Source organism: Leucopleurus acutus, assembly GCF_964270905.1.
Source record: "Leucopleurus acutus genome assembly, chromosome: 5".
NCBI lineage: Eukaryota > Metazoa > Chordata > Mammalia > Artiodactyla > Delphinidae > Leucopleurus > Leucopleurus acutus.
Window position 1 is genome coordinate 15,959,536 of NC_139147.1, and position 16,181 is coordinate 15,975,716.

Below are 16,181 nucleotides of genomic sequence, written 5' to 3' on the forward strand. Positions count from 1 at the left end.
ACATATCGAAAAGCAACTTTTAAATCAGCAAGAACATGCCTCTGTAGTTCTATTACTTTTGGCATTAAGAAATGAATCCTAGAGCTCTTCTCTGAGGTCCTACCCACTGAGGAGGTTGTGAAAATAATAGTTCTTTGCCTCAAGATTGTGGTGACCAGTGGCAAAGCTAAGCTGAAGCTACCAGACCTTTACACTAAGTCCTCCGGGCTATGATGAAGCTCCTGAGGGGTTCTGGGGAAGATAAAGTGAGGTCCGGCTGCAGCTAGCCCACCATGAAAATTTCTCTGCACAACTGTCCCAAAGTTTGGATCCCTGAGAATTCCTAAGGAGAGTGAGGAAAAAGAAGAGGAAGAAGGGAAAACCAGAAGGTTGTTTGGAGTGGGGAGGGTCTCAGGCTCTGTCTAGACATCATTCTATATTCCTGTCCAGAAGTGCACATGGTTGGTTCCCAAGAGAGGCTTATATTATTTTATTTATGCAGCAATTTTATGTGGTGGTATCAATTTCACTTTAACAATGGACAAACCATAGTTCTGGGAAGGTAAGTATGGTGACTAAGCTCACACAGCTAATAAATGGGAAGCTGGGACTTAAACACTATACTTTTGTCCAATGCACTGTCCATCTCCCAAAACATAGAGCCAAGGAATGGAAGGGGCAATTAAGGAAGGTCATTGCTCTCTGCTCCTCTCATAGGCCCATTTTCTTCACTCCATCAGACATGTATTAGTAGCTACTTGGTGCGATTAGTAATCTTAGTAAGGCCCCTTATTTCTCTTCTTTAATTACTCCCTCAAGGTATATATTTCTCAAAAATGAATACTTATGAAATGAACCATTTCAAACTTATGTTTCTTAAGTGAAGTCTAGAGTTAATAAGTATCTAAACATTACTCCCAAACAAGAGATGTGCACTTTTTCTTTTTCCCTCTTTGATTAACCCCATACGTACCTAACATGTTGAGGTTTCTTGTAATTTTGGTTATAAATGGTTATTAAATTTTAAAAAATCAATGATTTTTGAAATAGCTACTGTTTTCTTTGTTGTCTACAATGTATTGTATTCCAAAGCTTCCTCTTTTTATATTTACTTTAAAAAATTTTTGGAGTAAATCTTGAAAAATTATTTCAGAAAGGATGAATAATTAAGTTTTCTGAGTTCTTCTGTATCTAAAAATATCTTTCTATTGTGTTTGCACTTGAAATTTGGCTGACATAGAATTCTAGGTTCAACTGTTAATTTTTCTTAGAATTTTGAGCATAGTATTCCAGCATTTTCTCACACCCAGTGTTGCTGGGTCTGAGAAATTACAGATAGGTAGTAATCTAATTCTCATTCCTTAGTTGATAACCTTTTCCACTTCTCTGGAAGTGCTTAGGATTTTCATTTTATCACTGGAGTTCTGAAGTTTCATGTGGATGTGATTTACTGTTGTTCATTCATTCATTCTCATAGGCACTTGATGGACCCTGTGAATGAAAAGATGCATATGTTTCTTCATCTCTGGGGAAGTTTCTTCAATAACTTCTATGTCATCTCCTTTTTTCTGTGATCTCTGTTTTTGCTCTGGGATACCTATCAGACAGCCCTGAAACTTCTGGATCTGTCCTCCAAGTCTTCTTCTCTTCCTTCATGCCTTCTGTCTCATTTTTCTTTTACACAGCATTTTGGGAGACTTGCTCAGCTTGAGCTTCCAGCTCGCCAATTCATTCTTCAGCTATGTCCATTCTACTTAGATAACTTAAAAAAATTCAACAATAACATTTTAAATTTCTAAACCCTTTAGTTTGTTTTTCTTTTTGGCTATATCCTCTGATTTCTGAGAATATCACTATTGTATTAATTTGCTAGGGCTGCCACGACAAAGCCATAGACATGGTGGCTTAAACAATAGAAATTTATTTTCTCATAGTTCTGGAGACTGGAAGTCCAAGATCAAGGTGCCGAGCAAGGTTAGTTTCCTCTGAGGCTTCTCTCCTTCACTTGCAGATGTCCATCCTCTTGCTGCCTCTTCAAATGGTCTTTCCTCTGTGTATGCACATATCTGCTTTCCCTTATGTGTCCTAATCTCTACTTATATAAGGACTCTAGTCTTGGATTAGGGACCACCCAATAACCTCATTTTAACTTAATTACTTTTTTAAAGGCTCTATCTCCAAGTATTCTATACAATCACATTCTGAGTTACTAGGGAGTTAGGGTTTCAAGATATAAATTTTGGGGGAATTCAGCCCTTAATGACTATATAAAATTTTTACTTAAAGACATTTCCCTCACCTTGTTCTATTAATTCTCTTTTCTCAGATGTTAGTTAATCAGTTAGTTGGATTTGGTGCCATTCTTTAGTGGTATTGCTTTAACTCAAATGTTCAGTAATTTTTAGTTGTTTTCTTATCTTTGTCCTTGTTACTTGTGTGAAGATGCTGATTGTAGTAACTGTAGATCACCTTTAATGATAGCATGGAAAGGGTGGAATGCTCTGCTGGATGAGAGGTAAGGAGGTTCCCTGCTCCTCCTTGGGTCAGTTTCTTTTATTTTTTTATTAGAGTATAGTTGATTTACAATGTTGTGTTAGGTTCAGGTGTACAGCAAAGTGAATCAGCTATACATATACATATATCCACTCAGAATATTGAGTAGAGTTCCCTGTGCTATACAGTAGGTTCTTATTAGTTATCCATTTTATGTATAGTATTGTATATGTTAATCCTAATCTCCCAATTTATCCCTCTCCCCGCCTTTTGCCCCGGTTACCAGAAGTTTGTTTTCTACATCTGTGACTCTATTTCTGCTTTGTAAATAAGTTCATTTGTACCATTTTAAAAAATTCCACATATAAGCGATATCATATGCTATTTGTCTTTCTTTGACTTACTTCACTCAGTATGACAATTACTAGGTCCATCCATGTTGCTGCAAATGGCATTGTTTCATTCTTTTTTATGGCTAATATTCCACTGTATATATGTATCACATCTTCTTTATCTGTTCCTCTGTCGATGGATACCGCCTGGGTCTTGGACCCTGGAGCGGACATCAGTGCTTTACCTCAGTTCCCAATGTTTCTCCTGGCAGCTGTTTAGCAGGATGTGGGAGGGACTAACCAGTTTAGCATCTTCAAAGCTGCCTTCAGACTCTTCCCTATTATTTTATCTGTTGACTGTGGAACTCCCAGAACTGCATGCCACCTTCTTCTGCATGTGTTTCACACTGAGGCTTTTTTCAGTTTTGTGACTCTGCAGATATGATTCTGTCTGTTTACCACCTTTTAGAGATTCCTCAGAAATGTCTTTAGATGGCACACTTTCTTTTCTTCTAACATGTGGTGAATTTATTGTCTTCTATTTTTAATTGATTTGCTTTTCATGAAATTTGGGGTAAGAGTGATAATATGTATAATTGCTTCTAAATTTTTACATTATTATCAAGTAAATCTGGAAATGCCATTATATTATCATTCAGTATCAGTAGATATTCAAATATGTTAAAAGTGCCCTCAATCCCTCTGGCTAGATCACAAATAGTTGTTGTCTAATGCCCAACAATCTCCATTTTTATCTGCCTAGAACATTTTACTCCTTCCATTTTTCTCATGTCTTTTCTAAAACGTCTTCAACAGCCATGTAAAACCATAAAACATCTTGACCTTAGGATTTACCTACCTTTTTGATGAACTATATCGTTAAAAAAAATCACTATTGACCTGTTGAGAGGAAAAAGATTTAAGGAACAGATGGATTTTGTTTTGGATATGTTGTGTTTGAAGTGACTAAGTGATATATACATAGGAACATTGAGCAGCCATTTGGAGATACAGTAGAAAACTTTTCAAGCTCCAGCTTACCGCTCCATTTATTCAAGGAAATCCTACTATACAAGTATTATTATATTATGTACCAGAGATACAAAGATTAGCAAAGCATGATACTTACATTCAAGTAGCTGAAAATCTAGTGAGAATTTCTATAAAAGAAGTATGTACAATGGATACAGAGAGTGAGTGGAATAGTGAGGACAAGCCAATCCCAAATCTCTACCCACTCTGTAGATTCTCTTTGGGTTGGAATATGCCAAAGTTAAGTACTGTACACACTTTTGTTTTTGTATGTGCTTGGCTGGCTAACTGGGGCACTGTTCAGTATGTATTGTACAACCTATCCTTTTCATGTTAGGGGCTTAATCTTGGGTTTAGTGAAAGTCTCTCCACACCATTCCTCCTCCACCTCTTCACCCACAAAAATGCACAAACTGTTATTCAAACTCTGGAAAAGTGGCTCTTTGGAAGATGAGGTGTGGTTTTCAAGGGGGAGCAGAAGGCCCAGCAGAACATAGACTAGGGAAGAAGGAACACCCAGTTGAGTCTCTGGAGGGAAATCATCACAATGAGAATACGGTGGGGGAATGAATCTTGATTTCTTGGGAATGGTTTTAGATATGGGTTGTCAAGAGATGAAAGGTGTGCTGGATGCTGTTTATTGGCTTTCAACAACATCCTTGCCCTTCTAAGCTCCATCCTGCCTTATAGGGCTGAAATGTTAAAAATTATATACAATGGAATATTACTCAGCCATAAAAAGAAACAAAACTGAGCTATTTGTAATGAGGTGGATGGACCTAGAGTCTGTCATACAGAGTGAAGTAAGTCAGAAAGAGAAAGACAAATACCGTATGCTCACACATATATATGGAATTTAAGAAAAAATATGTCATGAAGAACCTAGGGGTAAGACAGGAATAAAGACACAGACCTACTGGAGAGCGGACTTGAGGACACGGGGAGGGGGAAGGGTAAGCTGTGACAAAGTGAGAGAGTGACATGGACATATATACACTACCAAATGTAAAATAGATAGCTAGTGGGAAGCAGCCGCATAGCACAGGGAGATCAGCTCGGTGCTTCGTGACCGCCTGGAGGGGTGGGATAGGGAGGGTGGGAGGGAGACACAAGAGAGAAGAGATATGGGAACGTAGGTATATGTATAACTGATTCACTTTGTTATAAAGCAGAAACTAACACATCATTGTAAAGCAATTATACTCCAATAAAGATGTAAAAAAAATATATATATATTTCCCAGTTTACCTTGTCAGCAGGTTGCAGTCTAGAGTTCTCCAATGTGAGGCTCATGTGTGAATTTGGAGAAGTAGGAAAGAAGGAGGAGCTGTTGATCTTTGGTTGTCGTGACAGGCAGGTGACTGAGCGTCAGCAGAGGATGGAGGTAAGATTTTGCAAAAGGCTACTGGAATTCCTGAGAATTACTCACTCTGATGCTTGTGGAAATTTCTTGGGATTCCTGCCCTTTAAGATATAAATTATTTCTTGAAATACCCAGAATGGCTTCTGTTTTCCTGACTGAACCCTGACTGACTAAAGGGAAATGATTGCTGCCTGAACTGGCATGAAAGTTGCGTGTACCATTTGGGGAGCCTAAGTAAGTGCCATTTACACAGATGGTTTCCCCAAGAACCAGAGGCATGGATGCTACTGAATAGATAGGACTGAATTTCTGGCAGGGCAGGGCCTGGCACTGGAACTGGGCTAAAGGGACTCTCAGTTTTTCCCATGGCCTCAGGGGATCCAGACATTCAGACTTTTTGGGCTTTTTCATATCCATGTGCCTTGTAGACCATGAAACTATGTGGGAGATCAAGGTAATGAGAGAATGCAAGGAAATTTATACCCAGATATTGATAATCCTCCCAGGTTTGTATCAATGGTTACTTATTCCTTGAGGCATTTCCCTGAGTTATTTCAGACTTATTTTTATATTTCAAAAATGAAACTCCTTTTAGATGCACTCATGATAGGTCCAACTCCTTATGAATTCTGTCTGTAATTAGCAGCCTTACAATGAGTTTTCAGCATAATATATTGGAGTATCTTAAGAAAAGTGTTATGAATTGGGAAATTGGGATTGGCATATATACACTAATATGTATAAAATGGATAACTAATAAGAACCAGCTGTATAAAAAAATAAATTTCTAAAATTAAAAAAAAAAAAAGAAAAACGTTAGAAAGACTTTTTTCCCCGAACAATTATATCCACTGTAGCAGAAAGTGCTTCCCCATTTTACAATATTGAATGGATATTAGGCTTGCATTAGGTCTTCTTTCTTTTCATTTTTAAAAAATATCTTTTTTGGAGTATAACTGCTTTACAATGGTGTGTTAGTTTCTGCTTTATAACAAAGTGAATCAGTTATACATATACATATATCTCTATATCTATTCCCTCTTGCGTCTCCCTCCCTCCCACCCTTCTAGGTGGTCACAAAGCACGGAGCTGATCTCCCTGTGCTATGTGGCTCCTTCCCACTAGCTATCTATTTTACATTTGGTAGTGTATATATGTCCATGCCACTCTCTCACTTTGTCCCAGCTTACTCTTTCCTCTCCCCGTGTCCTCAAGTCCATTCTCTACGTCTGCATCTTTATTCCCATCTTGCCCCTAGGTTCTTCATGAACTTTTTTTTTTTTTAGATTCCATATATATGTGTTAGCATACGGTATTTGTTTTTCTCTTTCTGACTTACTTCACTCTGTATGACAGACTCTTCGTCCATCCACCTCACTACAGATAACTCTATTTTGTTTCTTTTCATGGCTGAGTAATATTCCATTGTGTATATGTGCCACATCTTCTTTATCCATTCATCTGTTGATGGACACTTAGGTTGCTTCCATATCCTGGCTATTGTAAATAGAGCTGCAATGAACATTGTGGTACATGACTCTTTTTGAACTATGGTTTTCTCAGGGTATTTGCCCAGGAGTGGGATTGCTGAGTCATATGGTAGTTCTTTTTTTAGTTTTTTAAGGAACCTCCATAATGTTCTCCATAGTTGCTGTAAAACTTACATTCACACTAACAGTACAAGAGGGTTCCCTTTTCTCCACACCCTCACCAGCATTTATTGTTTGTAGATTTTTTGATGATGGCCATTCTGACTGGTGCGAAGTAATACCTCATTGTAGTTTTGATTTGCTTTTCTCTAATAATTAATGATGTTGAGCATCCTTTCATGTGTTTGTTGGCAATCTGTATATCTTCTTTGGAGAAATGTCTATTTAGGTCTTCTGCCCACTTTTGGATTGGATTGTTTGTTTTTTTGATATTGAGTTGCATGAGCTGCTTGTAAATTTTGGAAATTAATCCTTTGTCAGTTGCTTCATTGCAAATATTTTCTCCCATCCTGAGGATTATGTTTTCGTATTGTTTACGGTTTCCTTTGCTGTGCAAAAACTTTTAAGTTTCATTAGGTCCCATTTGTTTATTTTTCTTTTTAAATTTCCCTTTCTCTAGGAGGTGGGTCAGAAAGGATCTTGCTGTGATTTATGTCATAGAGTGTTCTGCCTATGTTTTCCTCTAAGAGTTTGGTAGTGTATGGCCTTACATTTAGGTCTTTAATCCATTTCGAGTTTATTTTTGTGTTTGGTGTTAAGGAGTGTTCTAATTTCATTCTTTTATATGTAGTTGTCCAGTTTTCCCAGTATCACTTCTTGAAGAAGTATACTGTCATTTGAAACCTTCAGTCATTAGGTTCTAGTACTCCTCACAGCAGTCTGATTTGGTCTCTGTTTCTACCTTTGAAACATATTTTGTGAATCTCTCCTTTGGTACCCTTATTTACTCTATTCCTGTATCCTGCCTACCATTAATCTGAATACTACCTTTTCTTCAAAGGCCAGTTCAGATGTCTTGTTCTCCAAAAACATTTCTTCAGTTCACATTACTGATCAGCAATCCCTTCCACCTTTTGAAGTCACAAATTACATGTCACTTCTATAGGAGTACTGTCCATTACATTAGGACAATTCATCCAGGACAGAATCTTATTCTACTTTATTACCATACTAGGAAGAGAGTACATAAACATTTGATGAATAATAATAAAAAAAAACCATTCAGCCACAACCTCAGTGATGCTTCTGTAATTGATTATTTTTGGTACACGAGTGGTCTGCATAAATGGTTATAATGATCTTGAGACACTTAGAATATATCGTTCAGCTGCAGGGACACTGGTATGCACCAAAGTAAAGCAAAATAACCTCATTATTAACCCAACAGTGGAGCTGGCTCTTGATTCCAAACAGGCAGTAGTATAATGGCTCTTGCTGTCACTAACCATTTTGGGAAACCATCATATGAGCAGAGACTGTCGTTCCCTACAAGGATTCAGATAAGTGGTGGTTGTCACCTTCCTTCCAGGATTCGAGAAGTCAACATGCCTGTTTTCAGCTAGAAACTGATTAGAGGTCAAGAGAATTTGGAATTATCACCATGGAAGAAGCCCACATGGTGCCAACAGTAACATGATGGTATTGTGTGTGGGAATCGTGAGCTCAAGTGTTGAGAAATGTGAGCTGGGTAGAAATACAACTACTAAGAGGTAATTTCAATTTCATAATGTTTTTAGGTTGAGATACATTTTTTCATAATGTTTTGATATCTAGCGAAGTAATACACATACAGCAAAGAAAAACAGGAAGGTACATGAATGCACAGGGAGAGGCACAGTCCCTGCACACCTCAATTCCCTCCCCAGCTCTTTAACTTTCTGTTTTTAGTTCAGGTTGTTACCACCAAAACGCTCATTCAAAGCCTATTCTGCTATTTCTTTCATCTTAAAATAATTTTCACACAGTTTCTAGTAATCCTCTGATTTGAAATTTTAAAATTTAGGTCACCTGAACCAACTCCCTCTCTTCTCTCAGGCCTCTTCCCAATTTTAGACAGCCCTTCTGTCTGTTACAGTGTAAATATGTCATATAATTAAGTGCACATTTTAAAAAATCAGATTTATATTTCTTGTCATCTCTATTTCTACACTCACTCTCCAAGAGCTGTTAACTGGGCCTTTGTTAGGGGAGGTAATGTTTATTTCATATTCTGTACCATAATTATGTTTTGTCTACTTTGATTGTAGGTTGATTTAAGAGTTCAAAACCAGTACAGTTCCTTAACAAAACTATGATAAAGTAAATGTTATTTATCCAAAGCCAAAAAAAAAAAAAATGACAGTTTTAATCTGTTGTCCTTGAGTGCTTTAAAAATAACATCTTGGCAAACATTAAAAATAACATTTTCATAATTAAAACTGTTAAAGTCAAATCAGTTAAAATACATTTAGGTAAAAGACTAAGATCAGAAGGAAGAAGTAGAACTATCTCTGAAGATAACAGGATTGTTCACATAGATAATCTTAAGGAATCTATAAACTAGCCATTAGAATACATAAGTAAATTTATCAAGTTCACAGGATACAATGCTAATGTTAGCAAATCAATTTTATTCATATATAATAATAGCAGTAAATAATCAGAAAGTGAAATAAAAACAATAACACCAAAAAGCATAACATATTGAACAACTAACTGTTGTTCAATTTGTTTGCCAACAAATCAGATAACCTAGATGAAATGGACAAACCCCTAGAAACACAAAACCTACCAGGAATGAATCATGAGGAAATAGAAAATGTGAATAAATCTATAACCAATAAGGAGATTAAAAATGTAATAAAAACCTCCCAACAAAGAAAAACCTTGGATCTTATGGCTTCACTGGTGAATTTTACCCAATATTTAAAAAATAGTTAACATCAATTCTCCTCAAACTCTTTCAAAAAATTGAAGAGGAGGGAACACTTCTTAACCCATTCTGTGAGGCCAGCATTACTCTGATATCAAAGCCAGAAAAAGACGCTACAAGAAAACTACAGAGCAGTATCCCTTATGAACATTGATTCAAAAATCCTCAACAAAATACTAGCAAACCAAGTTTAACACCACATTAGAAAGATCACACACCATGACCAATGGGATTTATTCCTTGAATGCAAAGATGGCTTAACATATGAAAATCAAGCAGTCTCTTACACCACATTAACAGAATTAAGCAAAGAAATACATTATCATCTTAATTGAGGTAGAAAAAGCATTTGACAACATTCAACACCGTTTCATGAGAAAAACATTTAACAAAACAGAAATAGAGGATAACTACTTCAATATGATAAAAGCCATATATGAAAAATGCACAGTAAATATACTGTAAATACCAGTGTTTTATAAGATCAATGTTGTAAGACTGAAAGCTTTTCTTTCAAGCTCAGGAACAAGGTAAGGATGACTGCTTTCATCATTTCTATTCAACGTGGTACTGGAAGTCACAGCCAGAGCAATTAGGCAAGAAAAAGCAATAAAAGTCAAGCAACTCAGAGAGAAGAAATAAAATGATCTGTTTGTAGATGATATGATCTTATATGTAGAAAACCCTAAAGAGTCACCAAAAAAATGTAATAACTAATAAAATAATTCAATAAATTTATTGTATACAAAATAAACATACAAAAATCAGTTGTGTTTTTATACAATAACAATGAACAATCCCCAGAGGAAATTAGGAAAACAATGCCATTTACAAAAGGATCACAATAATAAAATATGTAGAAATAAACATAACTAAGGAGGGGCGCAAGCCTCTAAGATAGCCCCATCCACCAGAGGGCAGAGAGCAGAAGCAAGAAGAACTACAATCCTGCAGCCTGTGGAACAAAAACCACATTTACAGAGAGATAGACAAGATGAAAAGGCAGAGGGCTATGTACCAGATGAAGGAACAAGATAAAACTCCAGAAAAACAACAAAATGAAGTGGACATAGGCAACCTTCTAGAAAAAGAATTTAGAATAATGATAGTGAAGATGATCCAGTACCTCATAAAAAGAATGGAGGAAAAGATCAAGAAGATGCAAGAAATGTTTAACAAAGACCTAGAAGAATTAAAGAACAAAAACCTAGAAGAGTTAAAGAACAAACAAACAGAGATGAACAATACAATAACTGAAATGAAAAATACACTAGAAGAAATCAATAGCAGAATAACTGAGGCAGAAGAATGGATAAGTGACCTGGAAGACAGAATGCTGAAATTCACAGCCACTGAACAGAATAAGGCAAAAAAAGAAAAAAAAAAAAAAGAAAACAAATGAAGACCTCTGGGAAAATTAAGTGCAACAACATTTGCATTATAGGCATCCCAGAAGGAGAAGAGAGAGAGAAAGGACCTAAGAAAATATTTGAAGAGATTATAGTGGAAAACTTCCCTAACATAGGAAAGGAAATAGCCACCAAAGTGCAGGAAACACAAAGAGTCCCAGGCAGGATAAACCCAATGAGAAACATGCCAAGACACACAGTAATCAAATGGACAAAAATTAAAGACAAAGAAAAATTATTGAAAGCAACAAGAGAAAAATGACAAATAACATACAAGGGAGCTCCCATAAGGTTAACAGCTGATTTCTCAGCAGAAACTCTACAAGCCAGAAGGGAGGGCCATGATATATTTAAAGTGATGAAAGGGAACAACCTACAACCAAGATTACTCTATCTGGTAAGGATCTCATGCAGATTTGACAGAAAAATCAAAAACTTTACAGACAAGCAAAAGCTAAGAGAATTTAGCACCACCAAACCAGCTCTACAACAAATGCTAAAGGAACTTCTCTAAGTGGGAAACACAAGAGAAGAAAAGGACCTACAAAAACAAATGAATAACAATTAAGAAAATGGTAATAGGAACATACATATCGATAATTACCTTAAACGTGAATAGATTAAATGCTCCAACCAAAAGACACAGGCTCACTGAATGGATACAAAAACAAGATCCATATATATGCTGTCTACAAGAGGCCCACTTCAGACCTAGGGACACATACAGACTGAAAGTGAGGGGTTGGAAAAAGATATTCCATGCAAATGGAAATCAAAAGAAAGCTGGAGTACCAATACTCATATCAGATAAAGTAGACTTTAAAATAAAGAATGTTACAAGAAACAAGGAAGGACACTACATAATGATCAAGAGATCAATCCAAGAAGAAGATATAACAATTATAAATATATTTGCACCCAACATAGGAGCACCTCAACACATAAGGCAACTGCTAACAGTTATAAAAAAGGAAATCAACAGTAACACAGTAATAGTGGGGGACTTTAACACCTCACTTACACCAATGGACAGATCATCCAAACAGAAAATTAATAAGGAAACATAAGGTTTTAATGACATGACAGACCAGCTAGATATAATTGATATTTATAGGACATTCCATCCAAAAACAGATTAAACTTTCTTCTCAAGTGCAAATGGAACATTCTCCAGGATAGATCACATCTTGTATCACCAATCAAGCCTTGGTATATTTAAGAAATTGAAATCATATCAAGCTTCTTTTCTGACACAATGCTATGAGATTAGAAATCAGTTACAGGGAAAAAAAGGTAAAAAACACAAACACATGGAGGCTAAACAATACAGAACTAAATAACCAAGAGATCACTGAAGAAATCAAAGAGAAAATCAAAAAATACCTAGAGACAAATGACAATGAAAACACGATGATCCAAAACCTATGGGATGCAGCAAAATCAGTTCTAAGAGGGAAGTTTATAGCAATACAAGCCTATCTCAGGAAAGAAGAAAAATCTCAAGTAAACAAATTAACCATAGAGCTAAAGGAACTAGAGAAAGAAGAAAAAAAAACCCCAAAGTTAGCGGGAGGAAATAAATCATAAAAATCAGATCAGAAATAACTGAAAAAGAAATGAAGGAAATGATAGCAAAGATCAATAAAACTAAAAGCTGGTTCTTTGAGAAGATAAAAAAAATTGATAAACCATTAGCCAGACTCATCAAGAAAAAAAGGGAGAAGACTCAAATCAATAGAATTAGAAATGAAAAAGGAGAAGTAACAACTGACACTGCAGAAATACAAAAGATCATGAGAGATTACTACAAGCAACTTTATGTCAGTAAAATGACAACCTGTAAGAAATGGACCAATTATTAAAAAGGTATAACCTTCCAAGACTGAACCAGGAAGAAATAGAAAATATGAATAGACCAATCACAAGTAATGAAATCGAAACTGTGATAAAAAATCTTCCAACAAACAAAAGCCCAGGACCACAGGGTTTCACAGGTGAATTCTATCAAATATTTAGAGAAGAGCTAAAACCTATCCTTCTCAAACTCTTCCAAAAAAATGCAGAGGGAGGAACACTCTCAAACTCATTCTATGGGGTTATCTTCACCATGATAAAAAACCGGACAAAGATACTACAAAAAAAGAAAATTACAGACCAATAAAACTGATGACTATAGATGCAAAAATCCTCAACAAAATACTAGCACACTGAATCCAATAACACATAAATAGGATCATACACCATGATCAAGTGGGATTTATCCCAGGGATGCAAGGATTCTTCAGTATAAGCAAATCAATCAAGGTGATACACCATATTAACAAATTGAAGAGTAAAAAGCATATGATCATCTCAATAGATGCGGAAAAATCTTTTGTCAAAATTCAACACCGATTTATGATAAAAACTCTCCAGAGAGTGGGAATAGAGGGAATCCACCTCAACATAATTAAGGCCATATATGACAAATCCACTGCACACATCATTCTCAATGGTGAAAAACTGAAAGCATTTCCTCTAAGATCAGGAACAAGACAAGGATGTCCACTATTGCCACTGTTATTCAACATAGTTTTGGAAGTCGTAGCCACAGGAATCAGAGAAGAAAAAGAAATAACAGGAATACAAATTGGAAAAGAAAAAGTAAAATTGTCACTGTTTTCAGATGACATAATCCTATACACAGAGAATCCTAAAGATACCACCAAAAAACTACTATAGCTCATCAATGAATTTGGTAAAGTTGCAGGATACAAGATTAATGCACAGAAATCTCTTGCATTCCTATACACTAATGATGAAAAATCTTAAGAGAAATTAAGGAAACACTCCCATTTACCATTGCAACAAAAAGAATACAATACCTAGGAATAAACCTACCTAGGGAGAAAAAAGACCTGTATGCAGAGAACTATAAGACACTGATGAAAGAAGTTAAAGATGATACCAACAGATGGAGAGATATACCATGTTCTTGGATTGGAAGAATCAATATTGTGAAAATGACTATACTACCCAAAGCAATTTACACATTCAATGCAATCCCTATCAAATTACCAATGGCACTTTTTGCAGAACTAGAACAAAAAATCTTAACAGTTGTATAGAGACATAAAAGACCCTGAATAGCCAAAGCAGTCTTGAGGGAAGAAAACAGAACTGGAGGAATCAGACGCCCTGACTCAGACTATACTACAAAGCTATAGTAATCAAGACAATATAGTACTGGCACGAAAGCAGAAATATAGATCAATGGAACAGGATAGAAAGCCCAGAGATAAACCCAAGCACCTATGGTCAACTAATCTATGACAAAGGAGGCAAGGATATTCAATGGAGGAAAGACAGTCTCTTCAATAAGTAATGCTGGGTAAACTGGACAGCTACATCTAAAAGAATGAAATTAAAACTCTCCCTAACACCATACACAAAAATAAACTCAAAATGGATTAGAGACCTAAATGTAAGACTGGACACTATAAAACTCTTAAAGAACACTCTGTGACATAAATCACAGCAAGATCTGTTTTGATCCACCTCCTAGAGATATGGAAATAAAAACAAAAGGGACCTAATGAAACTTAAAAGCTTTTGCAAAACAAAGGAAACTACAAACAGGACGAAAAGACAACCCTCAGAATGGGAGAAAATATTTGCAAGCGAATCAGTGGACAAAGGATTAATCTCAAAAATATATAAACAGCTCATGCAGCTCAATATTAAAAAAATAAACAACCCAATCAAAAAATAGGCAGAAGATCTAAATAGACATTTCTCAAAAGAAGATATACTGATGGCCAAAAAGCACATGAAAATCTGCTCAACATCACTAATTATTAGAGAAATGCAAATCAAAACTACAATGAGGTATCACCTCACATCAGTTAGAATGGGCATCATCAGGAAATCTACAAACAACAAATGCTGGAGAGGGTGTGGAGAAAAAGGAACACTCTTGCACTGTTGGTGGGAATGTAAATTGATACAACCAGTATGGAGGTCCCTCAAAAAACTAAAAATAGAACTACCTTATGACCCAGCAATCCCACCACTGGGCATATACCCAGTGAAAACCATAATTCAAAAAGACACATGCACCCCAATGTTCATTGCAGCATGATTTACAATAGCCAGGTCATGGAAGCAACCTAAATGTCCATTGACAGACAAATGGATAAAGAAGATATTGTACATATATACAATGGAATATTACTCAGTCATAAAAAGGAACAAAATTGGGTCATTTGTAGAGACGTGGATGGATCTAGAGACTGTCATACAGAGTGGTGTAAGTCAGAAAGAGAAAAACAAATATTGTATATTAACGCGTATATGTGGAACCTAGAAAAATGGTACAGATGAACCTGTTTGCAGGGCAGAAATAGAGACACAGATGTAGAGAACAAACGTATGGACATCAAAGGGGGAAAGTGGCAGGGAGAGGGGGGGCTTGGTGTTGTGATGAATTGGGTAATTGGGATTGACATGTATACACTAATATGTATAAAATGGATAACTAATAAGAATCTGCTGTATAAAAAAATAAATAAAATAAAATTCCGAAATTCAAAAAAAAATAATATAGAACATTTCAGGAGTATTCGCCATTTCCATATCGAACTATCAATCATTTACAAGCATCCCAATCATGTTCATTCGTAAAATACATTAAAAGAAGCCCAATGTTCAGTAAATACCAGCTGAATTTGAGACCTACTTTTGGGAACTTAGAGGCTGATCAAGAAGGAAGTTTCGTTTAGGATTTTGTAATATTTAAGTATTTGACCAAAATAAGTTACCCTCAAGTGGTATTGAAGGTTTACTTGAAATGTGATAAAAATATACATATATATATATATATATATATATATATATATATATATAAAATAAACCTGATTTAGGAAGTGATGAACAGTTTGTTTAAAGGTTGGTGGTTACCTTGGATGTGAAAGATAATATTAAAGGCTCTTCCATATAAACTTTAGACAAAGTTTTGGGGTTTTTTAGTTTCTAAATATTTATTGAAGTATATTTAATTTACAGAGTTGTGTTAGTTTCAGGCATACAGCAAAGTGATTCAGTTATACATACACACACACACACACACACACACACACACACACACACACACACACATTCTTTTTCAGGTTCTTTTCCATTATAGGTTATTAG